Source organism: Pan troglodytes, chromosome 17 (genome assembly GCF_028858775.2).
Source record: "Pan troglodytes isolate AG18354 chromosome 17, NHGRI_mPanTro3-v2.0_pri, whole genome shotgun sequence".
In the NCBI taxonomy this organism is placed as follows: domain Eukaryota; kingdom Metazoa; phylum Chordata; class Mammalia; order Primates; family Hominidae; genus Pan; species Pan troglodytes.
In genome coordinates this window covers 72,803,239-72,821,683 of record NC_072415.2, presented here as the reverse complement: position 1 = coordinate 72,821,683, position 18,445 = coordinate 72,803,239, and the positions used below count along the sequence as shown (strand labels likewise).

General features: G+C 39.1%; 1 protein-coding gene and 1 long non-coding RNA gene across 3 annotated transcripts in view; one reads left to right on the top strand and one right to left on the bottom strand.

Annotated features, from left to right (window-relative positions):
* The window catches only part of PHLPP1 (PH domain and leucine rich repeat protein phosphatase 1), a 253,822-nt gene that overhangs the window by 193,875 nt on the left and 41,502 nt on the right, over positions 1-18,445 (bottom strand). The window lies entirely within an intron of this gene.
* On the top strand, positions 1,093-14,887 carry LOC107969512 (uncharacterized). The gene is made up of 5 exons (XR_001711393.4): positions 1,093-1,199; positions 5,030-5,135; positions 7,025-7,069; positions 9,678-10,333; positions 14,337-14,887. It is a non-coding gene; the product is annotated as an uncharacterized LOC107969512 (long non-coding RNA).

The following is an 18,445-nucleotide window of genomic DNA, read 5'->3' as shown; positions in this document are numbered from 1 at the left end:
TGGACTGAAATCAGTTTTAGAAATAAAAGGAAATTCTTTTAAAGTGACCATGGTGATTATGGGTTATTTTTTTTAAGACATTAGCTATAAAAGCAAGAGAAAAGGAGGCTGATAAATAGGAATGAGAACTAAGAAGGGTTTTATTTTTTGCTTTTTTTTTTAGAGGTATTTTTGTTTGTTCCCATTTCATGTGCTATTCATTTGATCTGAAATATTAGTTTTGTTTGTACACAGAAAACATTTGAACACTTTTATAGCCAGAAAGAATGAGCCCATAATGTCGGCAGGTTGACACCACAAAAGGAAAGGATAAGGTTTCTAAACGAAAGTCAAGAACACAGATGAAATTGTTACCTTAAATAATCATCTCAATGGGTTCTACAAATTCTTAAGACAGCTTTCAAATTTACTGCAATTTTAAGTGTGTATATAATGCCTCTTTTAAAAGAAGGGATGGGAATCATTATGATATTAAGCTCAGTCAAGGGCAAAGGAAGACTTACTAAATGACCTCTATGTCAAAACCTTTCACAGTTATCATCACATTTAGACATCACAACTTTGCAATCCATTTGTAGAAGAAAAACGAAAGGCTCAGAGAGGTCAAGTGACCTTCCCAAGGTCAAAAACCCAATTGGCAGCTGACGAAGGCTCAAAATGAAGCTGATCTGACTTCAGTCTCCTTGCACTTCCCCATGCCATGCTACGTGTCTAACAATCTGGAAGTATCACAGAGGAGCAAAAATAGCTGAATTCAGCTGCAGTGAACAGTATCAGGAAAGAAGAGAAAAAAACTGCCCGGGACCACATATTATACCTGGCCTTAAATCTATCCAAGCTAACCAGATTTTGGACAACAGGCCAATGAAAGAGCCAATGAATCAGTACATATATCACAAGAAGGCTGCTACACAGACTGAATGTTTGTGCCCCCACCCACAAAAAAACATGTATTAAAATACTAACCCCTAATGTGACGGTGTTAGAAGTGAGACCTTTGGGTGGTGATGATGTTGTGAGGGCAAAGCACTCATGAATGAGATTAGTGACCTCATAAAAGCAGCCCCAGAGAGCTGCCTTGCCTTTCCTGCCAGGTGAGTACACAGTGAGAAGATGGCCAACTATAAGCCAGGAAACAGGCCTCCATCAACAAGGAATCTGCCGGCAACTTGATCTTGGACTTCCCAGCCTCCAGGATTGTGAGAAATCAATTATATTGTTTATAAAACCACACATTCTATGATATTTTATAATGGCAGCCTAAACGAACTAAGACAGGGTTGTGTCATTTTCTACCAAATTCACAGCAACATCAGCAATGGCTTTTCAAATTTCAGTTCTTTGAGCTTCCTCAACATTTAGGGTGGAGATACACTACATTTTGGTTAACAACAAACAAACAGAACCCATCCCCCTCACCCCAAAAATAATTTTATTTAGGAAATTATCCTCCCTAAAAATCTGGCATGTTTTGGAGGCAAAGAAGTATGAATAAAGAAAACACACAAACGAACAACAAGGAAACTTTCCATGTAGCCAAAGTTCTCACAACACCCATCTCTGAAATGCACTACTTTATCTCAGGGAGACAAGTAAGGTAAACTATATCAAGGCCATAGGGAAGCTCCAAAAAAAATCATGAAGTACAAAGTTCAAACAACATTACAGGTTTTGAAGGGCTTTGACGACGTTCCACCTTCTACCTATGGAGACTTGTAGCTAACACAAATGTCCCATTATACTGCTTGATGTTTTCCAGCAGCTAAAACCTGTGAAACATGTTAAAAAGAAAAAAATCAAGTGGGGTGGGGATCTTAGAGTAGATCCAATTCAGCAGTACCACAGAAACTAAAGTTTAAATAAGGAGACTCTCAAAACTCCAGCAGCCTAGGGTTCCCAGCATGACAAAATCCAAGCCTTTTTCATTCCTGTTGCTTCCCACAATTCATCTCTTCCCTTTGGCTTCCAAGAACATCACATACTGCTTACAATCTTGACTGGGCCTCAGCATACCATAAAGGTCCATTGTACTCAATTTTAGAGTTTTTTTGGGGGGGGTGGGAGAGGAATTCTTTTTTGAGCAGTTCTAACTATATATAAGGATTGTATTTTGTTACTTTTTTTTTTTCTTGGACACCTTCCAAAGAACAAAAAGAAAGAGAAAATCTTTTTTTTTTTTTTTTTTTTTTTTTTTTGAGAAAGAGTCTTGCTCAGTAGCCCAGGCTGGAGTGCAGTGGCACAATCTCAGCTCACTGTAACCTCCACCTGCCAGGTTCAAGCCATTCTCATCCCTCAGCCCCCCAAGTAGCTGGTACTACAGGCATGTGCCACTACGACCAGCTAATTTTTGTATTTTTAGTAAAAATGGGGGTCTCACCATGTTGGCCAGGCTGGCCTTGAACTCCTGACCTCATGCGATCCACCCACATCGGCCTCCCCAAGTGCTGAGATTACAGGCATGAGCCAGCATGCCCAATTTAAGTTTAATTATTTTTTAAAAACAATAAAATTCACTATCTTTCAAGCCAGATGGGTCTACTGGAGCATTTCATCAACCTAAGATATGTTATGGGATCCTAGTGATCTCGCTTTTCCTGTATCTTAAAACACTTTATTTCATCACCCTAAGAATTATTTCACTATTACACATCAATTATTGCCAATTATGCTTAAAAAAAAAAGAAAGAAAACAGAACAGAAAAATGGAATCCTATTTTCCATGATACGATATAATGATGAAATAAATTATTACTATTATATTATCATCCTTTAGTTTTCTTATTGCATTACCCAAAACATTACATAACCTTCCAGAAGAGTTTTAGACTAAACATACTAACTTTATAGTCTGCTTTTAGCTTTCACTGAACACAGTTGAGAATTCAGAATTTTTCATTTTCTGCCCACAATGGCAAAGAGAAGTGACAAATGGAGACACAGCACAGTTACGTCAGAAGATGAATGCAAAGAGACAGATGACAGCACTCTAGCATCAGATTCTGATGAAAGGAGAAGAAGACAGAAGAAAGAAGAAGAAAGAAGAAGAAGAAACTGATCATACAGGCTGAATGTCCCTAATACAGAAATCTGAAGTGCTCCCAAATCTGAAATTTTTTGAGTGCCAATAAGATGCCAGAAGCAGGCAATGGACATTGTTAACACTGCAGAAGAAGTGCTTATTGATGACAGGTGAAAATGGCTGATGGGCTTATTGAAGGCCTAGAGTAGTGTGCATTCTTAACAGAAGAAGGTATCAATCATATCAATTTTTAAAATCAAAGAGAGATGTCTAAGATCAAAACCAATGTTAACGACGCAGATGACTCTAGAGGAAACATTTTTAGAAGCCAACCAGCAGAAAGCCTCCTCATAACTAGAGGACCCACTTCCTGGTCCCTCAACTGCTTCTGACGTTTCTTCTCTCCTAAAAAAGCTCAGTGTACACTAACCTTTTAATCAAAACACAACATCATCAGTGTACGGATGGGTGAATTTTTAAGCAAAAACACAGCATTATAGGTGGAGACTAAAAACCTGCCACTGTTCATTGGGGCTGTTGTTTAACAGATGGTCCAGGTAATTCTGTTGATGCTTTTCTGCTTACAGGCTTAGTTACCATGAACACATTATTTTTTCACTGTATTAATGGTATGTCATATTTCTCACTGTTAAGAACTCATGTGTGAATAAGTATAAGAAAATGATTGCTTAATGGTAGCATATACATTCAAAGTCAGGAACAATGGTGATGCCAAACCACCTCAGATGATCCACATGGATGGCTGAGATAGTGACAACTTTGCCTTCTTTTTTTTTTTTTTTTTTTTTTTGAGACAGTCTCACTCTGTCGCCCAGGCTGGAGGGCAATGGCGCAATCTCGGCTCACCGCAACCTCCACCTCCTGTGTTCAAGCGATTTTCCTGCCTCAGCCTCCCAAGTAGCTGGGATTACAGGTGTGCGCCACCATGCCCAGTTCATTTTTGTTGTTTTAGTATAGATAGGTTTACACCATGTTGGCTGGTCTCAAACTCCTGACCTCAGGTGATCCACCCACCTCGGCCTCCCAAAGTGTTGGGATTACAGGCATGAGCCATCGCGCCCAGACCATCTTTGCTTTCTAAACGTTCAATGTATATACCATCTTTGTTTCATGCACAAAATTATTTTAAAATATTATATAAAATTACCTTCAGACTATGTGTATAAGGTGTATAGGAAACATAAATGAACTTTGTGTTCAGACTTGGATCCTATCCCCAAGATATCTTATTATGTATATGCAAATATTCCCCACCCCCCCAAAAAAAATTCCAAAATCCAAAACACTTCCGGTTCCAAACATTTTGGAAATGGAATATTCAATCTGTGTAAGCGAAATCCAAACTATGAATCTTTAATGAAGACATCCTACATGGATTTTCTCAAATTCAAGAACCGATGCATCACCAATATGTTTCTAAATGCAAAAAGAATGTATGGTGTTCTCATCCAAAAAGTTATTCAACAGAAAGGACTACATGGTGCAATATTCTACAATAAGAATTTGAACCATACCACTTTGCTAAAATGGCCTGTAACAAAACTTCATATGGTTGTTACTGGATTGCAAGTTGACACATGTTAACCAGAGTAGGCCAGGCACGGTGGCTCACACCTGGAATCCCAGCACTTTGGGAGGCCAAGGCAGGTGGATCACCTGAGGTCAGGAGCTTGAGACAAGCCTGGCCAACAAGGTGAAACCCCATATCTACTAAAAATACAAAATTAGCCAGGTGTGGTGGTGCGTGCCTGTAATCCCAGCTACCTGGGAGGCTGAGGCAGGAGAATCGCTTGAAACCAGGAGGCGGAGGTTGCAGTGAGCCAAGATCATGCCAGTGCGCTCCAGCCTGGGTGACAAAAGTGAAGCTCCATCTCAAAAATAAATAAATAAAAATAAAATAAAAATAAAAAGACTAGTAGGAAATACATGATTTGGAAATAAAAAATATTCACTAGATTGATGATGCTAATTGGCTTTTTACAAACCCAGGAAGAAAAATATGTTGCAAACATGGAGGAAAGATGATGGCCTCCTTCAACAGAACTGTGAGTTGTCCAAGATTTCACAAAGTTCTTCAAGCATGGCATTTGATGATGTAAGTACAAGAAGAACAAAAAGTAATGACAAGGTAGAACTTATTAGAGATGTATTTGAAATATGGAATCAGTATTAATAAGATGGAAATGTTCTAGATTCACGTATAACAGTTGATGAACAGTTAGCTGCATTTTAGCACATTACTCATTTGGAATACATCATGGAAGAAGAATTTGGGTATACCATGCTTAAATTCTTATTAAAGTATTCTAATAAAGCTGTTCTCCCTATCCCTTTATTGTTCTGTACATTATTTGTAAAGTGAAAACTGCACAAACATTACAAAAGAGCCATTGGATCCAGACAACAAACAGTAATGGCCCATTTTTCCTGGTATATGAAAGACAGAGCATCTTGGTGACATTTCTGTGAATGTTTAAAAAAAAGATGCATTTTAGACACAAAGAATACATCCTTTGAATCCTCGCATGATTACACAAGAGTTTGTTTAAAATTGTTTATCCTCCCTCCCCACAGCAATCACATCTAGTTATTCTACTCATTTCAAAATCAGAAATCATTTTTTTTCACTTGGTCAATACTTTTTCTAAAATAAAACGCTTCAAAACAGCCTGGCAGAAACCAGGGATTACATAAAATCCTCTTTAAGAACATTCCTACCTCTGGACTTCTGATTCCACAATACTAAAAGGCTTAGTCAAGATTTACATCTAATGTTCCACTAAAATTCAAATATATTTCTGATCTACAATTTCTAATCACACTTGACTTTGTTTCTTTCAGTTAAATAATCTCTGAAAGTTTGATACAGAATGCTAAGCGAATGAGCAGTTCTTAATAATTTCTAGATATCGGAGTTATTCTTTTAAGGACTTAGTCTATCTTTATTATTAGCAATCATTTATAGATGATATATTAAACTTTGAATAGTTTATTTCTAATTCAACCTTGATGATCAATGAGGATAGCAGCCATCACTAACAGACTGTCATCCCCATCACCCCAGAGAATACAGCATATAAATCATTTTCTTGATACCTATAAACTAAAATTATAATTCTGATAGCTAAAAGCTTACTAAGGCATAAATTGTTTGCTTTTATCCTAATAAAACCCAGTTTCCGGTATTTGCTCTCTCTAGTCTTTTTTTCCCCCATCTCCTTTTTCATTGTTAGGTAATCATATAATTTCTCCTCCCCACCTACATAATGGTTTGATTATTGTCACTGAGAATGCCTAGAGCAGCCTCTTTTCCACTTGCATGTTTCTAATATAACCACGTAACTAAGCTCAGCAGAATTATATTTAAAGATAATAAAATTTGATCTGGGTAAGGTTTAGTGACTTCAATTTAGGATAGAGAATTTTCCAACTTATTTTCTCATTTTTGCCTGTATTACAGATAGGTATGGTTGTTAAAGAAACTTTTGTTGTACTGTTTCTGTTGTTTACAGAGTAATGTAATTTTTAAACTTATATTCCAGAGAGATATAAAATAGCCTCCTCCATCATCAGCCAATGATATCACTGTTGAGCTGTTTTCAATAAAAGTTCATGCTGTACTTCCTGCCTCACAGGTCATGTCTGGTTCCGTTTTTTGATCCTCTCCACTGTATTCAATCCCTTTGGTTCTCAAGGTGACTACTGACTGATCAGGGGCTTGAAAAAAGGGAGACAATATTGATTTTTAATTTGTTTTTGTTTTTCTCTAATAATTTCATAGCAGCTGAAATTTTTCATCCAAGCTGTGGCTTCTTTGACTACTACATTGCAGTTCTCAAACTTTTAACTTTAGACTTCTCTGGATAGTTTCTAAGATATAAATTAAATTCGGTGTCAATGAAAACAAACTTACAAAACAGGCCTTCTTGGCAACACCCCTCTCCCCAGATATAGAGGTGCTAATGGATTCTCATCCTCTCCTAGGAGCCCTAAGATGACTTGAGCCTCACGTCAACTCTCTTTGCTACAGTTAAGTCAATTCTCTTTTCTTAGTTATCTAAGTGCCAGCCAAATACTGCATCTTAGCATTTTTCATTCCAAACCACTTTGTGGATGAAGAGGGCCACACTGAAATGGGCCACTCCCTGAACTGATTGGTTTTCTGCTATTGTACTCTATTTCACCAGATAGGAAAAAATAAAACAGCACAATTTCTCTAACACAAAAGCAGTACAGTCTATATTCTCCCCCATACCTCCAAACACACATGCCACCAGATTTAAACAGCTGTTACCCACTTACCTATTTAGAAATGCAATCAAATATAAATATTTTCAGAGACAGATCAATTCTTGCATTCTAAAACTCTGTGGCAACAGTAATTCTTATGAGTCATTACCTAAGATTTCATGCCTATGCCACAGGCAAGTCATGCTCCAAACTGTTCAATCATTTCATTTAAAGCGCTCAAAAACTGAATTGGGTTTTGCCATATATGGGCCGTAACTTTTCATGTACGGAAGAATGGATCAAATCCAACAGAAAACTGCAAATGATTTTCTCTCTAGTTTTATACAGTAATGGGTTTATTCTCCCAAATTCTAGGACTTTCTCAAGTGGTTGCAGGAATTGCGGTTTTGGCTCTCTTAAGCCAATGTAAGCACATTTCCCACTGTTCATTAACTGAGAGAAGGCCAAATAACATTGTGGCACTTTTGAAAAGCTGAAGGAATCTCGGTTTTAGTGGTCTCCTTTGAAATTATGTATTTTAACCTTCCCCATTCCTGTTGGAAAATTAATTTTCCTGATCTGATATTGTCTCCTTTCCATATACTGAGATATCATAATACTATGATTTAGGGCCTGATACCGAGTTAAATGCTCAAAACGAGATATTTTTCATTTGCTATATCCACTCACTGCCACCCCCTCCACCATTTCTTGTAATGCAAGGATCTGGCAGGAGAGTGGCTGGCAGGAGCTAGAATTTAATCTGTGGATGGCAGTTAATTATAAAATAACAGGTCCCAGCTTGTTTCTACTTTCCACCCCCAAGAACATTTATAAATCTATACATCTGTAGACAGTTTATCTTTCAAAAACTTCTCATTTTAAATTTGTTACCCTCACATAACTCTTAAGAGTTAGTGATTGGTAACTCGATTTTAGAGATGAAGTCTTTGGTGTTGAAGTAAAAGAGATTCAATATTTAACACCCTTATTTTTCCAGCCCAAGTTCAAAACCAGTAAGACAGGAAAGCCAGAAAGAAAAATATATATTTATCTGATATATAATATACAGCTGATATATTATATAGAGTGATATAGATACACAGATAATAGCTTTATTACTAATAAAGCGTAGGTTGGAAAAGGTAGCTTAGCTCTATTAGTCGAGTGGTCTTGGCTAATATTTCACCCCAGAATTAGGCCAGTTTCTCTACCTAGTCACAGGTGCAGCTCGACAGGCAGAGGCCTCCCTGAGGAGGCCTGCCCCTATAAAACTCACAGCGTGAACAAGCACAGCAGAATGCAAGATCTGTAGGAAAGGAATGAGCTGAAACTAGACAGGCCCAGTTCCTTTTTCCAAACTCGAAGATAAGTCACTTCTCCTCCCCTAGGGAAGACTAAAGTGAGGGAGTTACTAGAGAGGCCAAGAGTATTATCCCAGTGAATGCCCATCCCATACAAGCATGCAAACACGAAACCAGAAGAAAGAAAGTTATTCCCCAAAATGCAGCACCAAGGAACCTCAAGTTGCCCCCAAAGCCAGGCTGACATTCCCCAGTTCCCACACGTTGAACTTGCTGACTGAAACAGTTTTCCTCTCCACCTATCTAAATCCTATTCATCTTACATTATTAAGATTATCTCCAATTCTCCTTTTCTGTACAAATATATATATTTTATATACATATATATATATATATATTTTTTTTTTTTTTTTTTTTTTGAGACGGAGTCTAACTCTGTCGCCCAGGCTGGAGCGCAGTGGTGCGATCTCGGCTCACTGCAAGCTCCCCCTTCTCGCTCTGTCGCCCAGGCTGGAGTGCAGTGGCGCAATCTCGGCTCACTGCAAGTTCCGCCTCCCAGGTTCACGCCATTCTCCTGCCTCAGCCTCCCGAGTAGCTGGGACTACAGGCACCTGCCACCACACCCAGCTAATTTTTTTTTGTAATTTTAGTACAGACGGGGTTTCACCATGTTAGCCAGGATGGTCTCGATCTCCTGACCTCGTGATCCACCCGCCTTGGCCTCCCATAGTGCTGGGATTACAGGCGTGAGCCACCGCGCCCGGCCCCTTTTCTGTACAAATATTTTATGTCACTTACCCTTTTTGAGAACACATGCATCTTAAAAACTACATGCTTTACCCTGTAGATCTACTTAAGCAGATACATGGAAGCTTTAATAGACTGCAATATGCTGAGAAGCAACAAACAGTGGAAGACCATTAATTCATCTTGCAGTCTTCCCTTGGGTACTTCAAGATATATGAGTAAATGGCTTATAGATCCAATAAAGGTACCAATGCATGCACCAAATATTAGTAAAGCTTAACTTAAGCATAAATACAGCTTTAATATTTTCTTTTCATATCCAAATGTACTTATTTGCATACTTCCTATTATGCCAGCACCCCTCTTTGGAGACCACCACTTCATGCAATGGGGAGTGACATTAGGGCTGAACTTTAAGAAAGAGAACTCTGACAGCAATGAGAAGACAGAAAAAGAGAATGACCAGATATCCAAAATGGGATCGTAGCATCGAACATGAGAAGGCCATGCATAAGATGGGGTAGGTCCAATCAACAAAATTTGAAAAAAGGTCAGCTTTGGAGTGGTCTGAAAAGGGAGACAAAGGAGGAGACAGAATTCTGGATGATTTCACGGTAACAATCCTGAGTGACCTGGAGGATATAATAGTATTAACTAAAAAGGAAAATGCACAAGACAGCAATTTGAGGGAAGGACATTTAGATGAAGAGATCCTTGAGAAATACATGCATTTAAAAGACAAGTGGGAGAGAAACTAATGAAGGAGCTGAAAATGGCCAATGACACTGGAAAAGAACGACGACAGTAAAGTGTCCTAGTAGCCAAGGGAAGAGAGAAAGCACTTTTTAAAGGATGAGATGATCACTTGTGTCAACTTCTGTCAATAATTAAAGGAGACAAGGGACAAGATGACATCCGTGGATATGGCAAATAGTCAATAATAATGAAAGCTAGCATCACATCTGCTGCATGCTTGTCACATGCCAAGCACACCACTTCAAGAGTTGTACAAGTAAGAACCCATTTCATCCCCAAGAACCCTACGTAAGTGTGACTAGCATCCCCATTTTGGTGCTCAGCCTCTCGAGTAGCTGGGCTTACAGGCATGCGCCACCAGGCCCAGCTAATTTTTGTATTTTTAGTAGAGACGGGGTTTCACCATGTTGGCCAGGCTGGTCTCGAACTCCTGACCTCAGGTGATCCACCTGCCTTGGCCTCCCTTGTACAAGTAAGAACCCACTTCATCCCCAAGATGAACGTTAAGTGTGACTAGCATCCCCATTTTGGTTCATCCCCAATTTCATTTCATCCCCAAGAACCATAGGACATAAGTGTGACTAGCATCCCCATTTTGGTAACCAACAAGAAAATTAAATCCATAATAAGGAAGAGGCAGAACCCAAAGTGGATGGGGCTGAGGACAAATGAAAGGTGAGAAAGAATAATCTGCCTATAAATGAACAGAGGTATAAGAAAACAGAACAGCAGCTGCAAGTAAAAATGGTTTTGTTTGTTTGTTTTGTGTTTTTTTGGTTGTTGTTGTTGTTTTTTTTTTTTTTTTGAGATGGAGTTTCACTCTTGTTGCTCAGGCTAGAGAGCAATGGCTTGATCTTGGCTCACTGCAACCTCCGCCTGCCGGGTTCAAGCGATTCTTCTCCCTCAGCCTCCCAAGTAGCTGGGATTATAGGCATGCACCACCACGCCCGGCTAATTTTTGTATTTTCAGTAGAGATGGAGTTTCTCCATGTTGGTCAGGCTAGTCTCGAACTGCTGACCTCAGGTGATCCACCCGCCTCAGCCTCCCAAAGTGCTGGGATTACAGGCATGAGCCACCGCACCCAGCTTGATTTTTAAGACAGAAACTATTTGAGCATTTAAGCGTTTATCAACTGAAGAGACAGAATCTAGGTCTGCCCCATAGAAAAAAAAAAATCTCTGGTGCTACTGGGAAAAGTCACGAAGATAGAGGTATGATGTCAAAGAGTCCAGAAAGTAGACAGAGAAAGAAATACAGTAGAGAATAGCATAGTGTCACCAAACAATAGTGTCACAGCACCATGGACTGACTGACTCTGACAGTGAGAAAACTAAAAAAGAGGGACTGAGAAAGAGTAAGATCTGAGAGGAATCAGACAGAAATAGCAGCTGTGTAGCAGTCTCAGAGTTCCTTCCATCCCAACACAAGGGTGCGATGAGTGACAGCAGTTCAGTACAGACTGCAAAAGGCTGAATGAGGTGTTCGCATGACTTGCTGCACGGGAGACTAGAAAACCTGGCAAAAGGTAGAGTCCAGGGCTGAAGACAGCAGGTGTCCAGGGCCTACTCAACCTATAGGAAAAGCACTGGGTGATCTTCCCCTGCTTTTTGGTAGCGCCCTGCTTCCTCCCGAGTTCCACCGGAGGTCAGAGAACACAGTTTCAGGTTTCACACTATATACTTATTTCAGAAGCATGCAGAGTTATGCAGAAAAAAGGACACTCAAAGAGCAGTAGAACAGACAAGTTACTGCAACCACTTTAGCTGCACAGGTTGGCTACTTCTCTACACAGCTTGGGAGCTCATGCATAGCCCGGAGGGAGAAGTGATTGCTAGAGAACAAAAAAATTAGTAACTGAGTCATACGGGGAAAATTTCTGGATAAAAATTTTAATTGGCTAGGTGGATCCTTAGACTGGTAGACTTTGTGGATTTAGCTGCAAAGTGTATTTAAAGGAGTGTTAAAAAGTAACAACTGTTGTTTTAGATATTTTACAATTTATATTTCTAGGATAAAAACACTAAGAACTCTTTTCCATAAACACCTCTATTGCAACCATTATGGTAAAATTAAAAAATAATCAATATTTTAAAATGAAATATATACATGCAATAGAGGTATTTCCTTTGAGCAATTTATATCCTACTTAGATTCATCATAAAAACCAAGGTCGCAAAATTAAAGAATTGTTCTAATTTTTAAAATTTAAATTCAAAGCATAAATCTACATGAAAATCACGTAAAATCAAGAGAACAGGTAGGGCATGGTGGCTCACACTTGTAATCCCAGTACTTTGGGAGGCCAAGGCAGGTGGATCATTTGAGGTCAGGAGTTCGAGACCAGCCTGGCCAACATGGTGAAACCTCGTCTCTACTAAAAATGCAAAAATTAGCTGGGCATGGTGGCACACATCTGTAGTCCCAGCTACTTAGGAGGCCGAGACAGGAGAATCGCTTGAACCCAGGAGGTGGAGGCTGCAGCAAGCCGAGATTGCGCCACTGCACTCCAGCCTGGGTGAAACTGTGAGACCTTCTCAAAAAAAAAAAAAAAAAAAAAAAAGATAAAAAAATAAAAATCAAGAAAACAGAAGTAATTTCTAGAAAAACACTAGTTTCTTTTAAGGTTTTTTTTTTTAAATAATTATAGAAAGATTATAAACTGAATGGAAAAGACTTGGGTTCAGTGTCAGCCGATAATTATTTACAGGATCCTAAACAATCAATTCCCTCTTTAGGACTCAATCTGTTCAATACAGATGAGTGACGACCTGAACTAGATACAAAGTACATCAAAACCATAGCTTTACAGTCAATTTTCTAGAACAAAAAACAGCATTCTATTTAGCTGGGTGGTGAGGAATACTCATAGCACTTATAATTTATTAATTTAAAAATCCATATTAATTGTTATTAAGAATAAAAAATATTACTTAGGTTTCACATACTAAGTAAAAGCTTTAGATCTTCATTAGGTTTAAGATCATCTAATTATAATGAGGATAGAGTGTAGGACATTTTTCCCAGTATTTTCTAAATCTGTTTAAAAAATGCTTACAGAGGACCAGTGCGGCAGCTCATGCCTATAATCCCAACACTTTGAGAGGCTGAGGCAGGAGGACTGCTTCAGGGCCAAGAGTTCAAGACCAACCTGGCCAACATAGTGAGACTCTGTCATTATTTTTTTAAAAAAAGAAAAATGCTTACAGAAATGTATCAAATTCAGTACCTCTACTTCAAATTTGTAGAAGGCCTGTTATTTTTTCTTTACATTACTAATACCATCATTTCTTTTTTTTTTTTTTTTTTTTTGAGACGGAGTCTCGCTCTGTCACCCAGGCTGGAGCGCAGTGGTGCGATCTCGGCTCACTGCAAGCTCCGCCTCCTGGGTTCACGCCATTCTCATGCCTCAGCCTCCCAAGTAGCTGGGACTACAAGCGCCCGCCACCACACCCGGCTAATTTTTTTGTATTTTTAGTAGAGACGGGGTTTCACCGTGTTAGCCAGGATGGTCTCGATCTCATGACCTCGTGATCTGCCCGCCTCGGCCTCCCAAAGTGCTGAGATTACAGGCGTGAGCCACTGCGCCCGGCCCTACCATCATTTCTTAATAAACCATATTCTTTTAACACCTTGCTTAGAGAACTGTACCATTTAATTATCACCATTCCTTCCAGAATATTTGAAAGAGATGCTGCAATGCTTTTAAGTTTTAACAAGATTTGTCGATCTCCAGAGAGTCTGCACATATGCAGCATTGTTATTAAAAATGCCAGGGAAGTCCAGGCACAGTGGCTCATGTCTGTAATCCCAGCACTTTGGGAGGCCAGGGCGGGCAGATTGCTTGAGCTCAGGAGTTCAAGACCAGTCTGGGCAACATGGCAAAATCCCATCGCTACAAAAAATACAAAAAAACTAGCTGGACAGTGTGGTGGCAGGTGCCTGTAGTCCCAGCTACTTGGGAGGCTGAGGCAGGAGGATCACTTGAGCTCAGAGAGTCGAGATGGCAGTGAGCCATGACTGTGCCACTGCACTCCCGCCTAGGCAGCCCTGTCTAAAACAAAATTAAATAAAACAAAACAAAACAAAATAATGCCAGGGAGACACTCATTCCAAGAGGTATCACTGTAAATTTCATCAAGTTTTGCTAAGCAGGCCACTAATAACAAACAAAAAACCCACCTTGTTTAAATCCCATTTTATATTCACCCTTCCTCTCCTCAAACTCTGAATTCCTACAAAATTAAATTATGTCCTCTAGTTTACAATGTGGACGTGGAGGAAGAAAACTAAAGAAGGGCAACAGAGAGAGCCTTGCACCAAGACCACAACCACTCCAGGGGGTGGGATTATATCCATTCCACACAGGAGGAATCGGAAGCTTTGGGAGCTGACGTAAAACTGGTAAACGGTGAAACCAGGATTCAAACCCAATTCTACCTGGCTGCCAAAACCACACATTGCTTTCCCCAGTTCACAGGCTATCACAGCATCAGCAGCAATCAAGGTAGAAAACCTAATCGAATATCACAAAAATAGGAACCCATCTGTGATGAGAAAACTTACAGATCTCGGACTGCAAACTGAAAATGCCTACAGGGCCAAGGCAAGTAATATAAAATGAAGGGAATTCAACGGGACTGGGAACAGGAGACCATGTGTATCATCTACAGAGGCAGCTGCTGCTTCACTTCATGCAGGAATGTGGGCCTGGTGTTGCCAGATTTTGTGCTTCTTTTCAAGAGACACTGGAAATAATCTCATTATTTCATACTGACAATTAATTTTTAAAAATTAAACACACCACTGATCAAACAATATAAATCTGTAGACCACTAGTATCCATCCCTTAGAACTGCCAGTTTTCAACCTCCAGTATTCTGGGGGCACTACTATCATTTCTAATAGAAACAGAAATACAAAGACAAGTATGGAACCCAAGGGGCAAAGAGACACAGGTCTGAGAACAGCCGGAAGATTATAAAAACTAGATGAATCATATCCGTTTAAGCCAAGATGAAATTAGTCACTAACTATATATTTCATTCCCAGGGTTTTAGTTTTCTATTTCCCAAAGAAAGAGCAAGGCTGCAAAAGAGAAGATTGGGTTGGGGGAGGGGAGGAACAATATAGCTAATGATGAAACGATACATAAATGGTAAGATGATTTTAATGCTCAGGCAAAACCCGCTCTTAACTGAGTCAGTCAACCACCAGTTACAGAAACTTGAAGATATCACTAATTCTGAACAAGATTAATTTGGGTGGGTAGAATTAGTCATTTCGTTATTAGTCCTTAATTTTAGCCATCAAAGCATAGCCAAGGGAAAGTAAGCATATCAGTGTGGTTACATTTCAAGCAAGATCTTGAAATTAAGACAAATATTTAGTATGTTCAAGAGATTTTTGACAAATATTACTTAAGCCAAAGACACAAATGAGAACATACTCAATATAGCTAACTCTTCCCATCTCTCTATGCATCCTCTATCTCTATCTGTTGCATTTCCAAAGAAATATCTTTGTGAATAAATTCAGAAACATTTTAGCTGCAAACACAACAGAATCTCCAAAAGTACACACTGACCTAAGGCTGAAAAGAGTTTTCATTTTACAGGTGAGTGGAGATTTTTTTAAGCTATGGAAATGATTACATTTTTTAAACATTTTCCCAAACTTTTTGAGGTTGCAAGACAATTATTTTTACCTGTGTTTTTTCTGCAGCAGTCTTCTCACTAAATGACAGGGCCATCTGATACACTCCATACCATTATAGGCATGCAAACCCTTGATACGGATCCCACCACATAGTACTAAATCACCCTCTGTCATATTTATGTAATTTTTTAAAGTAGCTACAAGTTTTCTTAAGGACTGTTCTCTCTATCCTGTGTACTTCCCACAAAGCAGACTCACAAATTCAACAAATCAACATTTCCATATAAATCTTGTTTTTGACTCCAGAACATCACAGTCGGCTCTGTAAACATTACACAGGAATTAAACACAAAATTTTCCTTTTTCCTTAGTTTAGAAAGACTTGGATTCAACAAGAGCCTCCATTCTCCCCTTATTGCAATCACCATGTGAAAAGAAGGTAATTTGCATTTGGTTCATTATCCTTAAAAGGAAGCAATTTTCAAAGAGGTGGAAAGATCGTTTTTTTGTTTTGTTTTGTTTTGTTTTGTTTCAACTCCTAAGGAAATCCTTCACTCTGGTGGCACGGGTTTTCCACATGCAAAATGCAAGTGCGGTCATAAACTGAAATTTTTTCTGAAATGGATTTACTAGGGAAAGTTACAAACTTAACAAGATGTCACATCTCTGCCTCAGACCAATCCACTCAACAGTACCTAGTTAAGGTGTCAGAGGCTCTTTACTTTAGCAAAAAGAAGCTAAATTTTTTTATTTGCTTGCTAATTAGGGGTTTCTGTGACTACCCAAAGATGCACAAAGAAATAAAGGTTTTGCTTTTATCTAAAGAAACGGAGTAAGGAGAGAATACTATCATAACAGCATGGGTTGAGCACGAAAGGATACCCATTTACTAGATGACAAATCTTCACCAAGTTACTTAGCTTCCAAGTTACTTAGTGCTTTTCCCTTACCTTGGAAATGTCAGTTTACTGACCTGAATTAGGTGTTTCATTTTGTCTTTTTAAAAGCTAGGTTATTAATCACTGGAAGCCAAAATGATTTACTTTGGTAAAGGTACCCTATAGGGGTAAGAAAAAAAAGTTACAATTACAATTTTACCATCCAAAGTGCAACAACTTTTCTTAGAATAGGGAAAAAGATTTCTACTCTCTGCTAATAATAAACTTTAAATGTATATTTTTTTGAGCACTTGGAGAAAAAGGCATTTTACATTTGCAGAAACTCCGCTCATGGGGTCGAAATGCATGCTGCCTCTACCACACTATAACCGACGAGCTTTTATTTAAAAGTGTCCCTAACCTAGAACTTTCCACAGCTGAAAACTAATTGAACATATTTCTTTCAAATCCGAACACACCAATGAAAAAGGCCTTGCTCACGAAAACAAACACCTTAAGGGCCCAGAGCCAAACGGGCAAGATGAAAACGTTTTTGCAGGAAATATTCACAGGTTGAGTTGTTCACACAGGTCTGCAAGCAGGTGAAAGAGCAAGCCGCAAAAAGAGCTGCAGAACTGGAAAACAGCACAAGGGTGGCCCAAGGTAAGCAAGCACCAAGGCAACCAGGTATTCTGTGCCAGCTGAGGACCACAGGTGTCTTGCTAAAGAATTTAGAGAAGAAAAACTACATGTGTTTATAGCTTTATATTTAAGCTATAATAGACAGAGTCTACCTCTACCAGCACACTGCCAGTTTCAGAAGTCAGCGACGTCAGAAAAGGAGTGAAGGTTAGCCCTGAAAGAATAGAAAAACAGCAAACTTTTCAGAAGTTAAAATGGGGACATCCCATACAAATGGGTAGAAGTATCCCAGTATGGCCTGCACTACAAAGAGAAAAATTAAAACACACCTTTTTCAAAACCTCAAAGAAAACTCCAAGCCTTATTTGAAACACAGAAGGACATCAGTACAACATTACTAACAAATCTCTAACAGTCAGCAAGAAATGAAATAAAAACTAATTAAATTCACACTTGAGTTTTATCTCACTCAAACAAGAACTGTTTCAGAGGCACTAAATACACCGGCCCATTACTGGTTTGCTTCATGTAGGTTTCTGTTTGTTTCAGTAGTCGTTCTATAAACTAATAAGAGATTATGTATTGAGGCCTTGTCTTCCTGTAAAGTATAAACTGGCACCTACCTACTGCAGTATTTTGCATACAATGTTGACGTCTGTACAAATAATGACATTTTGCTTGAAAACCAAGTTTTAACGTTAAGGATACCCCTTGTCCACTCAAGTCTCCCTTTTATGTATCATATTACACTCATCAAAAATTAGCATCTCCCATCACCTCTAGAGACAAAAGTCTCAATCGTATGTACATGCACCGCAGTGAGTATGGCAGACATTGCTGGAGGCTCATTCTACACTTCTCTTCTTGATCAAACCCCACTTTTGTTGAAGTATCTACCTGTCCTGCAAATAGCCATGTGCTTCAGGAGAAAGTCAACCCTGCCCCTAACTCCAACAAAGAGATTCTCATTTCTAAACCAATCATGGTAACTGGTTTAGAATGGGTATATTACAATTCCTCCCACTGATACGTGGGAAACCTAACTGGGGGCTTTGGGGAATTTTTCTTAAGAAAAAGTATCCGTTTCTTCCTATCCCCCTCTTCTCTAGACTGTCGTTTCCAAAAGTGTTATGTAGAACCGCTGCAGCAGCAAATGGCCAAGAGCGAAGCCTGCCTGAGAGCAAACCGCCAA